At 35.4% G+C, this 11,594-nt stretch overlaps 1 pseudogene; it reads left to right on the top strand.

Moving 5' to 3' along the window:
• The first annotated feature begins 1,350 nt into the window (after positions 1-1,350).
• LOC102984796 (Golgi-associated PDZ and coiled-coil motif-containing protein-like) lies at positions 1,351-2,575 on the top strand (annotated as a pseudogene).
• Positions 2,576-11,594: the final 9,019 nt, after the last annotated feature.

Here is an 11,594-nt window from a genome sequence, read left to right as displayed (position 1 = left end):
TTTCTGCATACAGGTCTTTTGCCTCCTTAGGTAGGTTTATTCCTAGATATTTTATTCGTTTTGTTGCAGTGGTAAATGGGAGTGTTTTCTTAGTTTTATTTTCAGATTTTTCATCATTAGTGTATAAGAATGCCAGAGATTTCTGTACATTAATTTTGTATCCTGCTACTTTACCAAATTCATTGATTAGCTCTAGTAGTTTTCTGGGAGCATCTTTGGGATTCTCTAGTATAATATCATGTCATCTGCAAACAGTGACAGTTTTACTTCGTCTTTTCCAATTTTTATTTCTTTTATTTCTTTTCTTCTCTGATTGACGTGGCTAAGACTTCCAAAACTATTTTGAATAATAGTGGTGAGAATGGGCAACCTTGTCTTGTTTCTGATCTTAGTGGAAATTGCTTCAGTTTTTCACCATTGAGAACGATGTTGGCTGCCCTTTAATCTTTAAGGTTAAATGCTGGTTTTCCATTTAGATCTTATAGAGTACTGTCATGCATGGATTGTTAAGAAAACAATGTGTGTGTGTGTGATAAACATTTATTGAAGAGCTTCGTTTAAAATTTATTCTGCCAGAGGACTTTTATTCAACATTTTAAAAAATTTATAACATGCCACCTATATGCCAGGAACTAGGTTTTTTGAGGAAACAAACAAACGAACAAACCAAAAACTCTGCTTCATGGTTGGGAAAATAATAGTTCCATTCAGTCACAATATACCTAGAAATTTACAAAGCAAATTTCAGCTACATTGCCTATTTAATTCTCAGGACACCCTTGTGATTTAGGTATTATTTTGCTCTTTTCTAGGTCAAGAAAATGAAGCTCAATGAGTTGGAAAGTCATGAGTAAATGATGGAGGTGACCTTTCAATTCAGAGTTCCCAAATTTAATGCTATTCTTATTCATATTTACTTTTGAAAAATATAGGGATTTTAAAGTATAAATTTCCTCATTCAGATATTCCTTACAAATTTTATTAAGAGCTCTTTATAATGAGGGCATGCTTAGAATTGTGAAGAGATACCAAATTATATGAACTGTAATTCTAACATGAATTTTCCTATGTGATGTAGATATAGTGCACATATTCAAATATGAAAAGTCATTAAAAAAAAAAAAAGCAACTTGGCAGGTAGGTTTAAAATGATGACCGTGCCCCGCGTCTTCTGTGTGCCGCCACTGCTGCCTCAGCTTCGCTGCTCCTGCCCCTCCGGGGCTGCATAGCCGGCATTAGCCGCGCGAAGGTTAAGAGAGGGGACCAACGGAATGTGCGTGCACGGGGGTTCCCACAGTCCCAGCAGTTCCTCTCGCGGGTGGACTGCGAGGTCAGCAGCAGTCGGGGGAGGCCACAGACTGCGCCATGTCGGCGGGCGGCCCATGCCCGCAGGAGCCGGCGGGGGGCCCAGGTGGCGCCTCATGCGCCATGGGGGTCTCCCCCAGTGGGGTATTCATGTTCCGGTGGCTGGAGGTGCTGGAGAAGGAGTTCGACAAGGCCTTCCTGGATGTGGATCTGCTCCTGGGTGAGATCGATCCAGACCAGGTGGACATCACTTATTAGGGGAGACAGAAGATGACCAGCCTGAGCTCCTGCTTTGTGCAGCTTTGCCACAAAGCCCAGACTGTGTCCCAAATCAACCACAAGCTAGAGGAAAGAGAGCTTGAAGCAAACAAAAAAGAGAAAATGAAAGAAGCTCAACTTGAAGCTGAAGTGAAGTTGTTGAGAAAAGAGAATGAAACCCTTCGTAGACGTATAGCTGTTCTCCAGGCTGAAGTTTATGAGGCAAGACTAGTTGCCAAGTACTTGGATAAGGAACTGGTAAGAAGTGTCCAACAAATACAGTTACTAGGACGAGATATGAAGGGACCTGCTCATGATAAGCTTTGGAACCAGTTGGAAGCTGAAATACATTTGTATCATCACAAAACTGTTATCAGAGCCTGTAGAGAGAGTAATGACCTGAAGCGACCAATGCATGCACCACTAGGCCATGATCAAGACTCTTTAAAGAAAAGCCAAGGTGTTGGTCCAATTAGAAAAGTTCTCCTCCTTAAGGAAGATCATGAAGGCCTTGGCATTTCAATTACAGTAATAAGGTGGAAAGGAACAAGGTTTTCCAATCCTCATTTCTGAGCTCCAACCAGGGCAACCTGCTGATAGATGTGGAGGGCTACATGTTGGAGATGCTATTCTGGCTGTTAATGGAGTTAACCTAAGGGACACAAAGCATAAGGAAGCTGTAAACATTCTTTCCCAGCAGAGAGGAGAGATTGAATTTGAAGTAGTTTATGTGGATCCTTAAGTGGATTCTGATGATGAAAATGTGGAATATGAAGATGAGAGTGGACATCGTTACCGTTTGTACCTTGATGAGTTAGAGGGAAGTAGTAATCCTGGTGCTAGTTGCAAAGACACAAGTGTGGAAATCAAAGTGTTTCAAGGATTTAATAAGAAAGCAGTAACTGATGGACATGAAAACGGAGACCTAGGAACTTCAAGTGAAACTCCACTTGAAGATGGTGCTTCTAAACTAGATGATCTGCACAGTCTGTATCATAACAAATCTTATTAAACTATCTCCAGACAAGATTGTTAATCAGACTATTCTGAATTTGGGGCACTAGGGAAGATGGTGACAAAGACTGTACAAGATCAAGGGAGGCTGTTTGTTGCCTAAATGAAATGCGGGTACCTCAGGGCTTCATGCGAACAATTCTAAATGCATAAAACTCCCTATTTTCTGTGGTATACCATAATTAGCTATTGCATGTAAAGTAATTTTGATTTTCTTAAAATTGTAAAGCACCAAAGCATGTGTTTCCCAGAAGGATAGTACTAGGCTCTTAAGTACCAAATGAAGCCTTACTGTTTTATTTGATTCATTTTCCATTTAGTAGAAGGACAGTGCTAACTGGAATTTTTTAAAATAAATAGCCTTTAAATATAAGAGAATAAATGAATTCATATTGTAAAAAAAAAAAAAAAAGAATTCATTTAACTTTCACTAACTCAGAAGTCACAGAGCATCAGATTGAAGTTTCCTTAGTTTTTCTGTGATTTAGCTAAATGAAGTAAAACAGTTTGCCAGACAAGATGTAAATATTTAAGAGAGCTATATTTTCAATCAACTCAAACATTGTGATTGTACCTGTATTTATAAAATCGTTATGTGTTAATTACAAATTTGTTCTCAAGAGCTTCTAAACCATAAACCACTAAGGAGCTCTCCCAGTTACTATCCTTTGAGAAAATAACAAAAGAACATTTCTATCGTTAGGTAGTTAGACATTAGTAGCAAGGAGGTGACAATGGAGAGAAAGACAAGAAGAAATCAAGTCACAGACTCTCCCTGAACCCCATCCAGAATGGGTGAAACTATGGTCATGTGGTGGGCAGCTTATCCTGATAAAGATGGGCACAGTAACACGAAGGGACTTCCCTGGGCTGCGCATGCCCAGACCAGACAGGCGTATAACCTATAGTAAAACCAAACTCATTATACCGTAATTATAATAAAATCTACATGTGGTCTTGCCCCCCTGAGTGGGTGTTTCTTGGCGAGTCAAGGGTGAGAGCATGCGCAGCAATAAACTTGTTACATAGCTTGGGACCGTCAATCGAATAATGATCCCCTGTCACTCACCCCCGCCTCCCTGCAAAATGCTCCTTAAAAGCGCCCTTAAGCCTGTATAGGAATGCTGCTTTCAATTCGCAGCAAGAGCCGGCTCTCTCTCTCTCTCTCTCTGAGAGTGTACCTTTGCTTTGATAAACTTTGCTTTGGGCTTGATTCACTTCGCTCTCTCTTTCTCTCTCTCTGTCTCTGAGAGTGTACTTATGCTTAAATAAACTTTACTTTGTGCTTAAGCTTAACGTGGTAGTTTGTAATTCTTTGCTTACTTTCGTGGAACCGAGATTACTTGTGTGGGCCTTCCGTTGACCTTCTCTGTCGAAGCTATTCTGTTACAATGCACGTCCACCTGGTGACGCTATAAGCAGATTTTTAAATTAAATCAACTTGTGTTTTCCTGGACCAAATGTGTTTTCTTTAATAAATGAATGATGTAATGTTTCTATATTCCCCAAATAAATGAAAACATTAATCCTTTCCTTAATTCAGTATGCAGTCCTGCAGAACGATAAAATAAAATACCTACTTTACTTTTTTTTATGCAAATAAAAATAGTGCTTTTTCCTTTCTATTAGGTCAGTAGGAATCCAGCATTAAAAAAATGTTTAAAATTCACAGTTTCGTTTTTTTCCATCCATTGCCATAACATTTAAACTGAGTTTACTTAAACAGTTCAAATCTCAGTCACTACTATGTAAATGTTAGGTGGAATTCTTATTTTTATATGTGTACTACAATCTAAGTTCATGATAATTATTTTCCAGTTCATAAGATTTTCATGACATGTTATTATGCTCGCATCAATATAATAAATTGAGTTAAAATTCAAATATGAACTAAAGTGGGACAATTAAAAGGACTTTTAAAAATAAAAGTTAAGAAAATTCACATATTTTTATAAGAATTGACTCTTTCATGGCAATTACTGAGATATGTTCATGTGGTACAGCCTATTTGTATATCACCACTTTCCTTCTCTTCTCTAACCCCCTGCATGCCTGGTTCCCTTAACACTGTCCGTGTTTTGTTTTGTTTTTTCCCAATTCACTTGTTTTCTAATACAGTAGGTAAATTATCTCTATACTATTTTCACTGTTTATTATTTGTCTCCTTCGTTCTACTAGAATATAAACTCCTCAGTCAGATTTTCTTTGGTTTTAAAGGCCAAAGCAGTACTAGCCCCTTGCAGAAGTCCCTCTATTCATAGTTTGGAAAGAAGGGACAAGTGAATCTAGTATTATTTTAAGGGAAAATACCTGTTGTGCTATCTTTCTATGGGTTTTTAAGTAAGTAAGAAGGAAATTGCTTTACTCCTTAGGAAGCTTCATGCTGAGAATAGTTCAAAAGGGGAAGTTTGAGGCTTCCAAGGTAGAAGATACATCCACATTTATGTAGTCATTAAACAAGCATAAATTCACATACGGTGTGCCAGATGAAATTATAGGCACTGAGCATACAGATTTTAAAAGCGCAATTACTCCTTTGAGGAACTAAAAATGTAACCGGCTATTTAGTTAAGAACATGACATTTGGAATAAAATCTGACTGTGAATCTGCACACTCTCTTTTTCTTTTTTAACTGGGTATGAAACCAAGTTAATAAAACTAGAAATGTTTGATTCCCCATTTGTTATATAGGGGTAATAATAAAATGTATCTCATTGAGCTTCTGTTAAAAATTGAATGAGATAAACTATACAGTATGCTGGGCATAGCATAGGTGCTTAATAAATATCAGTCAGAAGTAATGTGGTTGTCATTTTGTTGCCAAATGCAAGTTCATGTGCCCAGCACAGAGTGAGGCCAAACAGACCAAACCATCGGAGTTTGGAGCAAAGAAACATTTACTGCAGGGTCAAGCAAAGAGAATGGGCAGCTCATGCTCAAAAGACCCAATGGTTTTCAGGGAAGAGATTTTATGGACAAAATGTGGAGTAAGGGTTACATGGTGTGTGACTTTCTTTTGATTGGTTGGTGGTTAGGTAACAGGGTGCTTTTCTAGGAATCTTGTGCTCAGCCTGAAGTTACCATCCTCCACCTGGGAAGGGGCCTTAGTTCCTTCAGAAAGACTCAAATATATATAGTTTTGTATATCCCTTGAGGAAGAACCAGGACCCTGCATATTGTTTCTTGACTGTTCCTCCTTTGTTCTTTCCCTAATTAGTAAGTTTTGAATCTGTCCTTTGGAACTAAGGGAAGGTCTAGGAGGCTGAAGTCTTTTCCTACAAACAAGAAATGGGGGACATGGAAAGGTTTTTGTACACTGGAGGGCCCCACAGAGTCCTGCTCAGTTTCAGTAAAATTTGGTTATTAGAGATTCCATTACAAAAAAAAAAAACAGTTTTATTTGTTTTTAATTCTGTTTTCGCATACATTTTTAGACTTACATGGTTCATCTCTCAGTAGTTTTCATAGGAAATGGTTCTTGGTCTCTTGTAAAATGCCAAATATCCTCTCTTCTATGTGAAACATTTATTTTTCCCTTGAGGACCACTGTTCCAAGAGAGCATGAACTGCACAAAACTTGTATCTGCCTGGCATTTCTTCTTTTGGAGAATTGCTCCTCTCTCTTATACGGACCTGGTGGAGCTGTCAGTCATGCTGCTCAGTTCCTTAACACATTCAAAGAGTGAGCGTTTTACTCAAGACTGTCTAATGGTGTTGTTACTGAACTCAGGTTCAGCTGCTCATGCTTGGAAGCCAATACTAGAGCAGCAAGTGTTGGTTGTAAAAGGAAAGGTTGCTTTACGCAGTAGGCCAGCAACATGGGGAGAATGTGGACTCATATCCAAAAACTGGTTCTGAAGACTCTACTCAATTATTAAAGTTTTTAAAAGAGAATCATTAGGAGAAGGAGTGAAAGTCTTTGTTATCTTCCACTGTTATCTTCCACTTTGTTATCTTCCACTGTGATCATATTGTTTGTTCCTTTTAGTTGAACAGTGCCTGAAGCCAGCCTCAGGCATCTTAGATGTATGAGGTAATCTTGAGGTAGATTTCTGCTGCAGAGATTTCTATCAAAACACTGAAATTTCCCAAGCAATCACCTTTTTCTAGGGTTTTGCCCTACAGTTAATAACTCTATCTGTGTTCATTCTTCCTCTCTTCTGCTTTAATATCAAAAGAGTTAACAGGTCCCCTGAAAATACTCTCATCTTGGGTTGTTTTCTTCCCAGAGGGTTAAATTATGTAGATGTTGGGGAGAAAGAAATTTTCCTCTACACTTCTAGGTTCTTCTGTCTTGTCTAATAATTAAATTGACATGATACAGATTAATAGGAGAAAATCAAATAAAATTTAATAACATGTATATATGAGAGAGACTCGAAAAAACTGAGTAACTCATCAAAATGGCCAAAGCCTTCACCTCAAATACCATCCTCAGCTAAAGACAGAATAGAATGTTGAGAGTGAAGATAGTCATTTATGGGAGGTTACCAGGAAAGGCACAGTAAACAAGGATGATTGTATTGCAAGTTTAAGTTATTGTCTTCTCCACTGATAAGAGTTTCTAGATATTTGGTCATCCTCCTGCTTTAGGTACAGAGATTGAGACACTCCATGTTTATGGAGATTTCTGTTACAAATGTAAATGTTTCTTACAGAAAGGCAAGTCCTACTTGGTTTTCAGAGCCCTTCCCTGTCTGCTGTTTCTCAGAAAGTAACCAGCTTAAAACAATATATGCCAAAGAGCCATATTTTAGGGTGGCAAATTCTTCTACCCTACAGAGACATCCACTCAACCATCTCTCCTAATAGTGCTCAAATGGGCAAGGCCTACGTACTCAATAAATTTAGAATATACTTGCCTCAACCACTGAGGTACTTTTAAACACAATGTTTTTATGAATTATTCTAATATTCTAAGTACAGATGTGTTGGAGTTATTTATAGGTCATTGTGTATAAATTGGAAAAGCTCTTTTCCAAATCTACCATTTTTCTACAAATGAATTTTAAGAGAAATTTGGACAGACCTTCCTTCTATTTTTCCCTTTGGATAATTTTCTATTTAATATTCATTATTCATCTAGGAGCTTCAACATTTAGGTTCAAATTTAGATGATATTCATAAAAATCCTATTTCAATTTTATAAATTATACACATATATGCATATATAAAGAGAGCTGTATATTACTCTAAATTTTTGAGGGAAAGTATTGAAGTCTTTCTTGAATATTCAGATTTGTTGTTCTGAGAAGCAATTATGTAATTGTGCTGAAATTTCTGCAGTTAGAGCCTTGAGGTTGACTGTGCAATGTGGGGCCACTTAGCCTTGTGCAAAATCATCTCAGATTGTTGCTTTTTGCATTTTGTGTTCCCCTCTTTTTCTTGTCAGTAATCATTTCCTAATTGTGCATAGTTTGTTTTCTCTCAGAATTTCTTCCTTCCTCTTATTATTTTCCTTAGTATCATGTTCATGTGACTGGAAACTGAATTACTAAACTAATTAGAATTAACTTTAAGTTAAAAGTAAATAAGCTTTAAGTGAAAAATTAAGGAATAATTGTATGATAAAACTGTTTATGCTTTAGTAAATCAGTATTAAGACAATTATTTTGATTTTTCAGAATTTTTTTTAAGCTGAGTTTATGTGGGTGACATGTTGCCACATTTCATGTCTCATATAACTATGTACATTCAAATATATCTAAAGATATAACTCTCTGCTTACCATTCCAGGAACTATTCCTCTCAGTGCTAGTATAAATTATTAGTTTATCTCTAGGATAACACACTTAATAAAAAGTAAATAGCTTTTTCAGGGATGTTTACATTTCCTCATCTTTTCATTCCTGAGATTATCAAGGATCCATTATGAGTGTTCTCATATTTTGATTTACTTTTGAATGCACAGCAAAATCCTCAGGAGTATTAGAACTGGTCTTCAGTCAACAAGCACAGGTAGATAAGAGCCACAGGCTCAAAGCCACATAGCACTTTTATTTACTGCAAATCATCCTTTCAAGGTGTTTTTCCCTCCTTATTTTCATCAACCTTTCAAAATGTGTAGGAATCATAAGTGCTGATCATAGTTATTAAAGATAAGTTACATGCTTAAGGAGGGGAAGGGGAAATGAAGACAGGTTGTAGGAGAGCCACAGATCTTGTTGCATTTGGGTCTTGCCATTATATGACAGCCTGAATTCTGACACTCACGTGCAATATTAAAAATAGAAAACAAGCACCAGCAAAAATCAAAAGCTAATGCTGCTGCTTGCATGTTGCCAGTTTGAGACATATACTGCTGAGCCATTGTCCTCTGAGGTTTTGAATGACTATAGTGTGTGGCATTGCTTGAAGGAAAGTCCTTCTAGGATAGATCTTTACTCTCCACTGAATTATTTAGAACTGGAGATATTAAAATTCAACACAGGATTTTCATCATTCACTGATACATAGGGAATTATCTAACTGTGATTGGCTCTGAAAAATACAGAGTGAACACCAAAGAACTACTTGATCTAACAAAGAATTTCATGAGAAATGCAGGAAATGAAGTTCTACAGATAAATAGAGACTACATTTTTTAATATCTACATATTAATAATGATATTTTAAGCTGATTTTAGAGATGTATTTATATCTATAGTGTCTGTATTACTTAAAAATAAATTAAATATTTCAAATAAAGCTACAGTAGAATGCAAAATGACTAATCAGAACATAGGTTTAATACAGGAAGTAACATTTGAACAATTGTTTGCAAAGATTTATTTACATTGTTGACTTGCTGAAAATTATCTTTTAATAATCCAATTTTAATTTTCTACATTTTTAGTAATGTCTTCAAAGTCTGAAAATGTATTTCTTAAAATATTCAAAAAGGTGAGCCGTAAACATTCTAAAACAAAAAATGATTTTGCTTAATGGTTATACTTATTCACATAATTTTATATGCTTAAATAACACATTGCATATTTAATTTTTTCTATCACTAACAATCATTATATGTAAAAGTACCATTTGAACTAATTATATGAGAAACAGTACTTTTTGAAAATAATTAAACTCTGAAAAGTCTTTGCTTACAGACAGCTTTCAAGCTCAAGATTTGTCACTTGATTAAAGTGTTGCATGTGGACCACTTCTCCTCCTCCTTTATCGTTGTTTTCTTAACTTCTTGGGATGGAAAATATCATCTCCCATCAAAAGTAATTTTTCCTTTTAGTGCACTGGATTTCTCTCATTAAAAAAATAAAATAAAATAACTATGATAACTGAAAAGTCCCTGTTACTACTTCATTTCTCCTTAGATGACATTTTGAAATTTTAATATTACCTTTTTCCTGATAATACCACTACTATCAGTCTTGATATATCATTGGTATTTCCAATAACTGATAGCAATATATACTGTAAAATACTCATTTATATCAAATATCATTGAATTTCAGAAGTAAGAGCAATGTACCAACTCACCACTACATTTAGTCTACTGCTTTCCCATGTCCAAGTATAAAAGGAAGTCCTTTACCTTTTCAAGAGATAAAATCTGATATCTTTACAAACAGCCACACTTGAGTGTATTGCTATACAACATTCTCTAAAACATTTTTATAAGACACTTTTTCTTGTGCCCCTGTTGAGCACAGGGTAGGCATAATTACACATGCTACACTCTTCCAAATTTAAGATGCCATTCTTTAATTTTTCTATTACATATTCTTCATGTTCATGACCAAGATTGTTAATGACCTTTCTTTGGGAGAATACATTTAAACTAAAGAAACTCAGTTTTTCTTATATTAAAAAATCAAGGTGAATGCAGAACTGCATACAATTCAATAACACTTCATTGTATTATGTAAGCTATATAATTAGTTACATATACTTAACTGTCAAGCTTACACAAAATTTACATTCATCTCTCAGTAACATCCCAAATAACAATAAGCTGTGATCATCTGAGGTCATGAAAATTGAGTGTGAAACTGAGTATTCAATCCCAAACTGCCCAGATATCATTATATCTATATCTTATGATAGTATTCACACTACCATAGCCATGAAAGGAAAATTAAACCAGTATTAGCTTGCAAAGATTTAAATTAGATCTTATTCCCCCTTGACTATTTCTAAATTATATTTTCTTCCAGAGGTGGAACAGACCAACACAGCTGAAGGCAAAAGAAGCCCACCATTAACTGCCCAAGCACTGACCGTCTGTTGATTTCAGCCTACTGTGAACTGTGGACCAATGACTTTGGTACTTGTGTTTTATCCTAGCTCTTCTCTGCTTTGAGGATTATATTTTTGCCATCTTCTCAGTGGATGCAGAAGATTAAAAGAGCTCCTGTGAGATTTGGCTACAGTACAATGGTTGAACTACATGAGCTGAAAAATTTGTAAAACAGCATCAATTGTAAATTTAGAACATCATTTGTTGGTTTTGGGGTCTTATTTTTTTATAACTCAGAATAAGCAAAAAAATACTTTATTTTGTCTCTTTCTTGGTTCTTACAAAGTTTACTAATAGACACATTTATGAAAATTTAGTATAGGATATTTAACATCTTAGTAATATTTTACAATTTAAAATTCTTAAACATTAGTTAACAATCTGTTTTAAGTAATAGTAATATATTTTAAATAATAAATGAATAAAAGATAAGTTAAGTCAATTTTTATTCTCCAAATTGAAATAAATGAAAACTGATGCTTTTTCATTTTTGCCAATTTCTTCATCAAAATGCAAAGATTAAGTTTTATCACTGTTAAACAATTCTCACTGCCTAAACATGCAAAAACTACATTCTCCAGAATTTGAATATGAGAAATTTTCCAAATGAGATAAATTCAGAGTATATATTAATAAATTTGACAAAATAAAATCTAGTCCAGAAATTATAGAGACTTCCCCTCCAAAGCAATTCCATTGGTAAGTAAACCTGTTTAAGTAAGGGAAGACTTTCTAGATAGGATTAAACAACAAACTCAATTAGTTTTAATCAGTAATGCA

This window comes from Physeter macrocephalus, chromosome 13 (assembly GCF_002837175.3).
Source record: "Physeter macrocephalus isolate SW-GA chromosome 13, ASM283717v5, whole genome shotgun sequence".
Lineage (NCBI taxonomy): Eukaryota > Metazoa > Chordata > Mammalia > Artiodactyla > Physeteridae > Physeter > Physeter macrocephalus.
This window is presented reverse-complemented; position numbering and strand designations above follow the sequence as displayed.